The sequence below is a fragment of the Sceloporus occidentalis genome, unplaced genomic scaffold, assembly GCF_023333645.1.
Source record: "Sceloporus occidentalis isolate IW3139 unplaced genomic scaffold, rSceOcc1.0.p SCAF_25, whole genome shotgun sequence".
Classification (NCBI taxonomy): domain Eukaryota; kingdom Metazoa; phylum Chordata; class Lepidosauria; order Squamata; family Phrynosomatidae; genus Sceloporus; species Sceloporus occidentalis.
The window spans coordinates 6,889,831-6,898,368 of NW_028317005.1; positions in this window are offsets into that span (position 1 = coordinate 6,889,831).

Here is an 8,538-nt window from a genome sequence, read left to right on the forward strand (position 1 = left end):
TACAGCGGTCTAGCAGCTGCTATATTAACTTGCACCTCGTATAGATATTGTTTCTTTGGATATACTTATCATGAATTACCAGTCTGTAAGTACCCGTCTGGGCATAGTGGCTGTTTTTTTTTTAACTAATAAATACCACACTATGTGTGCACCCTCTTATTGCATATTTGTGTTTTAGTATGGTGCTATGAAACCAACTGGGATAGTAAATACATTTAAAAATACATACAGTCTTGTTTAATGTTCATTACATGATGCTACTGATGAGACTCATCTGCAGGGTTATCCCTTCCATATAACCAGATTAAATCGTTGCTTAGGGCCTGCGGTGGTATAAAGGGTGTCTTATAGGATGATCGGAAGAAATTGACACAGATTCCTTAAAGATAATATATCTGTAATGTATTTCATACATATAACTAGAGCAACACAGTGAACAAAAGATCTAATTCATCTAAGGTAGTTGATAAAAAGGGCTGTGTTCCAGACTTACATATGAAAAAAAATATATTGATGCCCCAATACATATTAAACAATTATTTTGTATATCATCTCCATTTTGAAACTAATATAGATTATACTGTGTTCTATTTAATATTAAAACAATGCTGCTCTGACTCGGTTTGCTGATTTGGTTCAGAGGGAACACGGTATCCCAACCTTCCATAGAGATCTTGTTATTTCATAACATTTTATTTGCAGATAGTAGAATTTACCCGTTTTCACCCCATCATGTGCCTGATCTGGCGGACAAGCAAACTATTGTGACATCAAGTCCAGCATTTGATACAATCTGAAATGCAAAAAACAAAAATGATAAAAATGGGCTGTCAACTTAATTACAACACGCAATACACAGACAAAGCAGTGTTGGCAGACAATCAGACCACTAATGTTATAACTGTTTCTTAGGTAACCGGCTGTGCATTTTGCATTGTACAGATAAACCAGAAATGAATTTCAAAATGCTGTTTTAGGCTAGGTTTCCACTTGGGTTTTTGTCCTGCGTTTTTTTTCTTGATGAAAAACGCCAAGAAAACTGCCACTGCATTTTCCTGCGTTTTGGCGTTTTTTTCTGGAGTTTTTTCTGGCGTTTTAGCCTTTCTGTGGAAATTGCTTTTTTTGACCTTAGGCAGTTTTTCCAGCCTTTACACGTTAGACGTTTCACCCAGCTAAAAGGGATTAGGATAAATGGCAAGTATCTGCCCCCTGATGTCATTTACTTGGTAGAGTTCTACTTAAACACCCCGGCGGACCCTTTTGTCACTTTTCTGTGGTTTGTAAGGCGTGCTTTATTCCGAATGTCTGCTCCTCTAGGAAGATTGGCCCCAAATGATGGTGCAAATTGTTTGCTGTTGCTTTTGGCACGCAGGATCCAGTTGATGCGTCGTGTATGTTTGTTTGTAATGGCATGTTTGTTCCAAATGGTGTAGAATTCAATATGAACGTTGTTTTGTGTGAAACTGTTTGTTTCCAGCCTATTTCTCGTAGGACACACAGATACTGGGTCCATCCTCTGCATTGTAACTGTGGAAAAAACACCATAAAAAATGCCAAGGCAATAAACCCACATGGCTTTTTCATGGCGTTTTTTCTCTCCCATAGACTTCTATTGGAGAAAAACGCCAAGATTTCCTTGCAAAAAACGCCAGAGTGTCAACATGCTGCGATTTTGAAAAACTGCCACAGAGCCCAAAAAAGCAGAAAAACGCCAAAGAGGACTGAAAAAACGCCGAACAGAAAAACGCCAAGTGGATATGGCATTCTGCGATTTCCTATTGAAGAACAGCTAACATCTGGCTGCAACGTTTTTTCACTAAAAAAACGCCAGGTGGCGCTATTGGCGTTTTTATGGGCGTTTTTAGCAAAAAAAAACCAAGTGGAAACCTAGCCTTAGGCTAGGTTTCCACTTGGGTTTTTGTCCTGCGGTTTTTTTCTTGATGAAAAACGCCAAGAAAACTGCCACTGCGTTTTGGCGTTTTTTTCTGGCGTTTTAGCCTTTCTGTGGAAATTGCTTTTTTTGACCTTAGGCAGTTTTTCCAGCCTTTACAAGTTAGAAGTTTCACCCAGCTAAAAGGGATTAGGATAAATGGCAAGTATCTGCCCCTGATGTCATTTACTTGGTAGAGTTCTACTTAAACGCCCCGGCGGACCCTTTTGTCACTTTTCTGTGGTTTGTAAGGCATGCTTTATTCCGAATGTCTGCTCCTCTAGGAAGATTGGCCCCAAATGATGGTGCAAATTGTTTGCTGTTGCTTTTGGCACGCAGGATCCAGTTGATGCGTCGCGTATGTTTGTTTGTAATGGCATGTTTGTTCCAAATGGTGTAGAATTCAATATGAACTTTGTTTTGTGTGAAACTGTTTGTTTCCAGCCTATTTCTCGTAGGACACACAGATACCGGGTCCATCCTCTGCATTGTAACTGTGGAAAAAACGCCATAAAAAACGCCAAGGCAATAAACCCACATGGCTTTTTCATGGCGTTTTTTCTCTCCCATAGACTTCTATTGGAGAAAAACGCCAAGATTTCCTTGCAAAAAACCCCAGTGTCAACATGCTGCGATTTTGAAAAACTGCCACAGAGCCCAAAAAAGCAGAAAAACGCCAGAGAGGACTGAAAAAACGCCAAACAAAAAAACGCCAAGTGGATATGGCATTCTGCGATTTCCTATTGAAGAACAGCTAACATCTGGCTGCTGCGTTTTTTCACTAAAAAAACGCCAGGTGGCGCTATTGGCGTTTTTATGGGCGTTTTTAGCTAAAAAAAACCAAGTGGAAACCTAGCCTTATACTGTTCTCACCAAGTGGAAACATTTTTCACAGAGCTTAATTTTACCCCACTGTTTTTATGTTAGTACTCAAAAGCTTTACAGTTTATCAAATTTTATTTGATTAATACCACAAATGTGCAGTTATGGTTTTCATGAACATTCAGTTAATGCTTCCATTAACCCCTTCAGGACCGGGATTTTTAAGCTAGGGTGTCGCTAAAGGACCGGAGCCGTTTTTGTGTTTTTGCCATGTCTTTCTTCAACTGTAATTTCTCTCTTATCAATTGGTGCACCCACACAAATCATATATTGTTTTTTTCAGCACAAGTAGGGCTTTCATTTGAAACCATAGTAAGCTGGGTAGTACATTGTTTTGTTTGAAAAAAACTGGAAAAAGTGGGGAAAAAATGAAAAAAAACGAATTTTTTTACAGTTTTGTATACATACAAATTGTACACACATTAAACCAATGGGAAAAAATTATCCCAAATATATTCATTAACTTGTCCTGATTTGGAAACCACCCAACATGGCCAGGATTTTTATCTATTTTGACCAGTATAGGGCAAATATTGCAAGGCATGCATCACGTTTTTGAAATGTAATTTTTTTCAAATTTGGCATGGTAATCTAATAACTGCAATAGTTGTCACAAATACTGATTATCCCCCCAAAATTATATGTTTATGAAAAGTAGATAAGTCAAGGTGTACAACTAGGGTCATTTTGACACTTTTCAAACAGGGATTTTATCGCCAATTGCTGCCAAATTTTGAGGTATTTTTATATTTTTGGGGTTTTTTTTGCATATGTTGCAATGTTGCTTTAGATTTTATATTATATTTTGTATAGAATATGTGCAACTGCAGAACAAAACACCAAATTGTGTTCACCAACATCCCCCAGTTCCAACAAGGCCTCACATGCATGGTTCATGCATTTTTTGAGGAAGCTATGAGGGCAAAACTGGAACATGCGCATTTTCGTTTTCACATTTGGAATTTTCAGAAATTGGTTTCCTGGGCCCATATCCCATTTGGGACATTTTGGAAGCCCCCTGCTGTAAATTACCCCATAAAAGTATATATTTATGAACAGTAGACAAGTCAAGGTGTTCAACTAGGGTAGTTTTGACAGTTTTCAGCTAGCCATTTCTTCACTGATGTCTGCCAAAGTTCACGGAAAATTTATTTTATTGCGTTTTTAACAAATACATTTCAATGTTGCAATTTATTTCTTGCACAGCATATGTGTAACACTGGAAAAGAACCCCCCGGTTCCAACAAGGCCTCACTTGCATGGTTCATGTATTTTTTGAGGAAGCTATGAGGGCAAAACTGGAACATGTGCATTTACATTTTTTTTAATATTTTTTTTCATCAGATTACTTGTAAGTGACAGGTTTAGGCCGCTGACATCAATCAGGGAGACCGATCAATAATCAGCGACTTAAAATGTCACCGACAAGTGATCAGGTAATAATTATGATTTTTTCATTTATTAATAATTTGTGTTTTTTCATAATTACCCTAGATGACCCCTCTCTCTTTGTAGAGCAGGGTCATCCGTGGGCTGCCATAATGATCTGATCACTCCTATTGGCCAGGAGTGATCTGATCAGCCCAGCATTTGACCTGGAAGCACCCTGGACTTTCAGGTCAGTGCTGTTATTTTTTTTTTATTATTATTATTATTTTATTAATTTTTTTTTATTTATTTATTTGTAAAAAAAAAATAATTATTATTATTATTTTTTACATTATTTTTTTTAACTCTTTCAATGCTGATGCTCCATTGAAGCACAGCATTGATTGATATTTAGTCCCCACAAGCTTGTGGGGACTAATATTAACCCCTGCAATGCTGCGATGGGGGTCATACACAATCACAGCATTGAAGGGGTTAATTGAGGAAGAGGGGGGGTAGGGGTTAACTGAGGAAGGGTGGGGGTGGGGGAGGTCTGGTCTCCACACTCATGTGGAGACCAAAGAACCCTGTCTCCCTGTCCCTGAAGCTGCCTCTGGCAGCTGGGACACAATCTCCAATAGACTGGAGATTGTAGGGGAGGAGTCTCTCTGATCAGTCCTACAGGACTGATCAGAGGACTTCTGGGGGCTCGTTTTTGCTGTTGCTGGTCTGCCTGGGCTTTCAGGCAGACCACCAGCAGCAGAACCCCCTAAAAAACGGGAATTAACCCCTTCAATGCCGCGATCGCGGCATTGAATGCCGCGATCGCGGCATTGAAGGGGTTAACGCTGCACTGACGCTCTCATGGAGCGATCAGGCAGCAGGGGGGTGTTGGATCAGGTCCCCACACTTGTGTGGTGACCCATTCAATACCCCCCCACCCTTCCCTGAAGCTGCCTGTGGCAGCTGAAACCGCGATTGCAGATTTTTCTGCAATCGGGCTTGGGGGCGGGCTTAGTCAGGCTGTGCTGTCTGCCCAGGACTCCTGGGCAGACAGCAGCAGCAGCGTCCCCACGATCACCGCGATTGTGGTGATGTGGGGGCGTTTTTTGGAGGAGACGTACCTGGTACGTCCCGGTCTACCGGTGACTGTTAACCAGGAAGTACCAGGTATGTCCCGGTACTGAAGGGGTTAAAACTCACATTGTTTATTTATTATGTAGCAGAAACCAGTAGAAGTACAGTAACAAGAAGACAGCTCAAATGATTAAAGGAACACCACCAATTTACGTATTATACTATTTACTTTTAAATCGAAGATATAATACTGTGCAAACGTTTTAGGCAGGTGTGAAAATATACATATAAATTGTTTATTTTTTATCTTTTAACCAAATGCAAAGTGAGTGAACAGAATAAAAATAAAAATATAATGGGACTACCTTTTGCCTACAAAATGGCATCTTAAGAAAATGCCATTAGCTCAGCTTTGGCAGAAAACAGTGGGACCCTGGTACACCCATCTACTGCTCAGAGCAGTCTGGTCCAAAGTGGCCTTCATGGAAGACGTTCAACAAAAAAATATACCTCAGATGTGGAAACAATGCCAAGCAACTCAACTATTCAAAAACACACAGGAACTGGGGTACAGAAAAATGGCAGCCGGTGCTCTGGACTGATGAGGCAAGGTTTGAAATATTTCGCCATAGCAGAAGGCAGTATGTTCAGCTGGAGAGGGGTTCAAGAATCAGTGGTTGCAAGCAACAGTAAAGCCTGATGGAAGTTCCTTACAAGTGTGGAGCTGTACTTCTGCATTGGGGACTGGAGATTTGGTCAGAATTAGTGGTCTGATTAATGCTGAGAGGCACAGACAGATATTTATCTACTATGCAATACAGGGAGGAAGGCAACTGACTGGCCCCAAATGTATTCTGCAGCATGACAACAACCCCAAACAAATAGCCAAAGTCATTAAGAACTCTCTTTGGTATACAAAAGAACAAGGAGTCCTGGAGGTGATGGTATGACTCCCACAGAGTCCTGATATCAAGCACATCAGCAGCCATCTCCGTTGACAAACACTGGTAGTAGAATGGGTCATACTGAAGAGCTCAGTGACTTTAAACATGGCAGAGTCATAGGATGCCACCTTTGCCACAAGTCAGTTTGTTAAATATGCCCTGGTCCAATGTAAGTGTCATTATCGTGAAATAGAAATGTCTATTAGTAGCAACAGCTCAGCCGCAAAGCGGTAGATCACACAGGCTCACAGAGCAGGACTGCCAAGTGCTGACCAGCGTAGTGTGTAAAAATGATCTGTCCTGTGTAGTGTTACTCACTGTTCCAAACGTCAGCGCAAGCACTGTGCTTGAGGAGCTTCATGAAATCTGTTTCCATGGATGAGCAGCTACACACAAGCCGAAGATCACTATAAACAACACCAAGCGGCGTCTGGAGTGGTGTAAAGCACACCAACACTGGACTCTGGAGCAGTGGAAATATGTTCCCTGTAGTGATCAATTGGGCATCACCATCTGGAAAGCTAATGGATGAATCTGAATTTGGCAGATGCCAGGATAATGCTACCTAATAGAATGCATAGTTCCTAATGCTAACTTTGGTGGAGGAAGGACAATGGTATGGGGCTGTTTTTCAGGGTCTGAGTGTCATAGTTCCAGTAAAGGGTAATGTTAATTCTACAACATACAAAGACAGTTTGGAACAGTTTGGGGAAGGCCTTTTCTATTTCAGTATGCCCCGGTGCACAAAGCAAGGTCCATAAAGGCATGGATAGATTAATTTTATGGGGAAGAACTGGACTGGCTACACAGATCCCTGATCTCAACCACATCGAACACCTTTGGGATGAACTGGAACGGAGATTGTGAGCCAGACCTTTAGACCTTTTTGATCAACATTAGTGCCTGACTTTACAAATGCTCTACTGGATGAATGGGCAAAAGAAACACTCCAAACTCTTGTGGACAATTTTCCCAGAAGAGTGATAGCTGCAAAGGGCATACCAACCACATATTAATGTCTATGTATTTAGAATGAGATGTCATAAAAGTCCCTCTTGGTATAATGGTCAGGTGTCCCAATACTTTTATATAATATGTTATTTATACCTTAACTAACTCATGCTTTATACCTGCATCAAGGTAACTCATATTTCATATGTAACACATTCCTTCCGAGGAAGTTGTTTTCTGTTGATTGGTTCATTATCCTGCACTACTAATGCATCTATTTAATATCTCTAAATAACTCTCTAAAAGTTAAAGTTCAAAAAATATACATAATGATTCAAAATTCTTACTATTGGGCCAATAACATTATGTGATTTTGTCTTTCACTTTGGATACATTTGCAGCACAAATATTTAAAAAACACTATGATATAATACAATAAATATATGAAAATCAATAAGGAAGATTTTTTTAGATCTTGTATTTTACATTTGTACACAAAAAATAAACCTATTTTATAGTGTTTACAGAATAAAATAAGCAATATTAGAAAACAAATGTATGTGTATACCATAAAAAGAGCCATCTTAGCTTCCTGTTGTTATGGAGCTGATTGTTCTGCTATAGGTATTTTTGACAAATACATTTAGTAACGCTTTAGTAAGCTGTGTAACTGACAGTTCCCCTATCCTTTTTTAGGATTTACTTGATTATGTCCATCCCACCTACAGAACCCCTTCCATTTGATATGCTGTTTCTTTGTGTATACTGTACCTGTAATTACAGTACCCTATAGGCCATGTCCTTTACATAGATATGCAGATTTTACTACTTACACATCTTTGCAGGGACAATAAATAAACATGCTCCACATCCTCATTGTGTTTTTACAGTTCATTTATCAAATCACAGCCCTCAAGTGTATAAATATATATTTGAGTAAATAATCATAGGTTTTTGAACCCAGAGGGCAGTTTTGTATACAGTCAAAGTGTCAGTCAAATAGCTGCATCCACTGTATGTTATTCCAGCTCATACTAACACGTTGTTGTTGGGCAATTGAAGCACCACATTGAAATTTCCTAATTTTTTTTCGTTATACTATCAGCCTTCCTCACATTCTTAGTTTCACTGAGCTTATAAGTGGACTGTATACAATTAAAGAAAATGCATTAATAAAGTAATAATCAATTATGAATTTATCACATTTTTACCCATGGGTCATGGATTGTATCAAGTAGCAGTGCAGAGAGTTTTGGTTGTTTTGGTTCTCCTTGTTTCCACCAGATGGCAGTAATGAACATACTAGAATTCACGGCTTATGACAGCAAGCATCTATGTTATTACCGTAGTTGCTCGATTATAAGACGACCCCCCAAAATCAGAAAA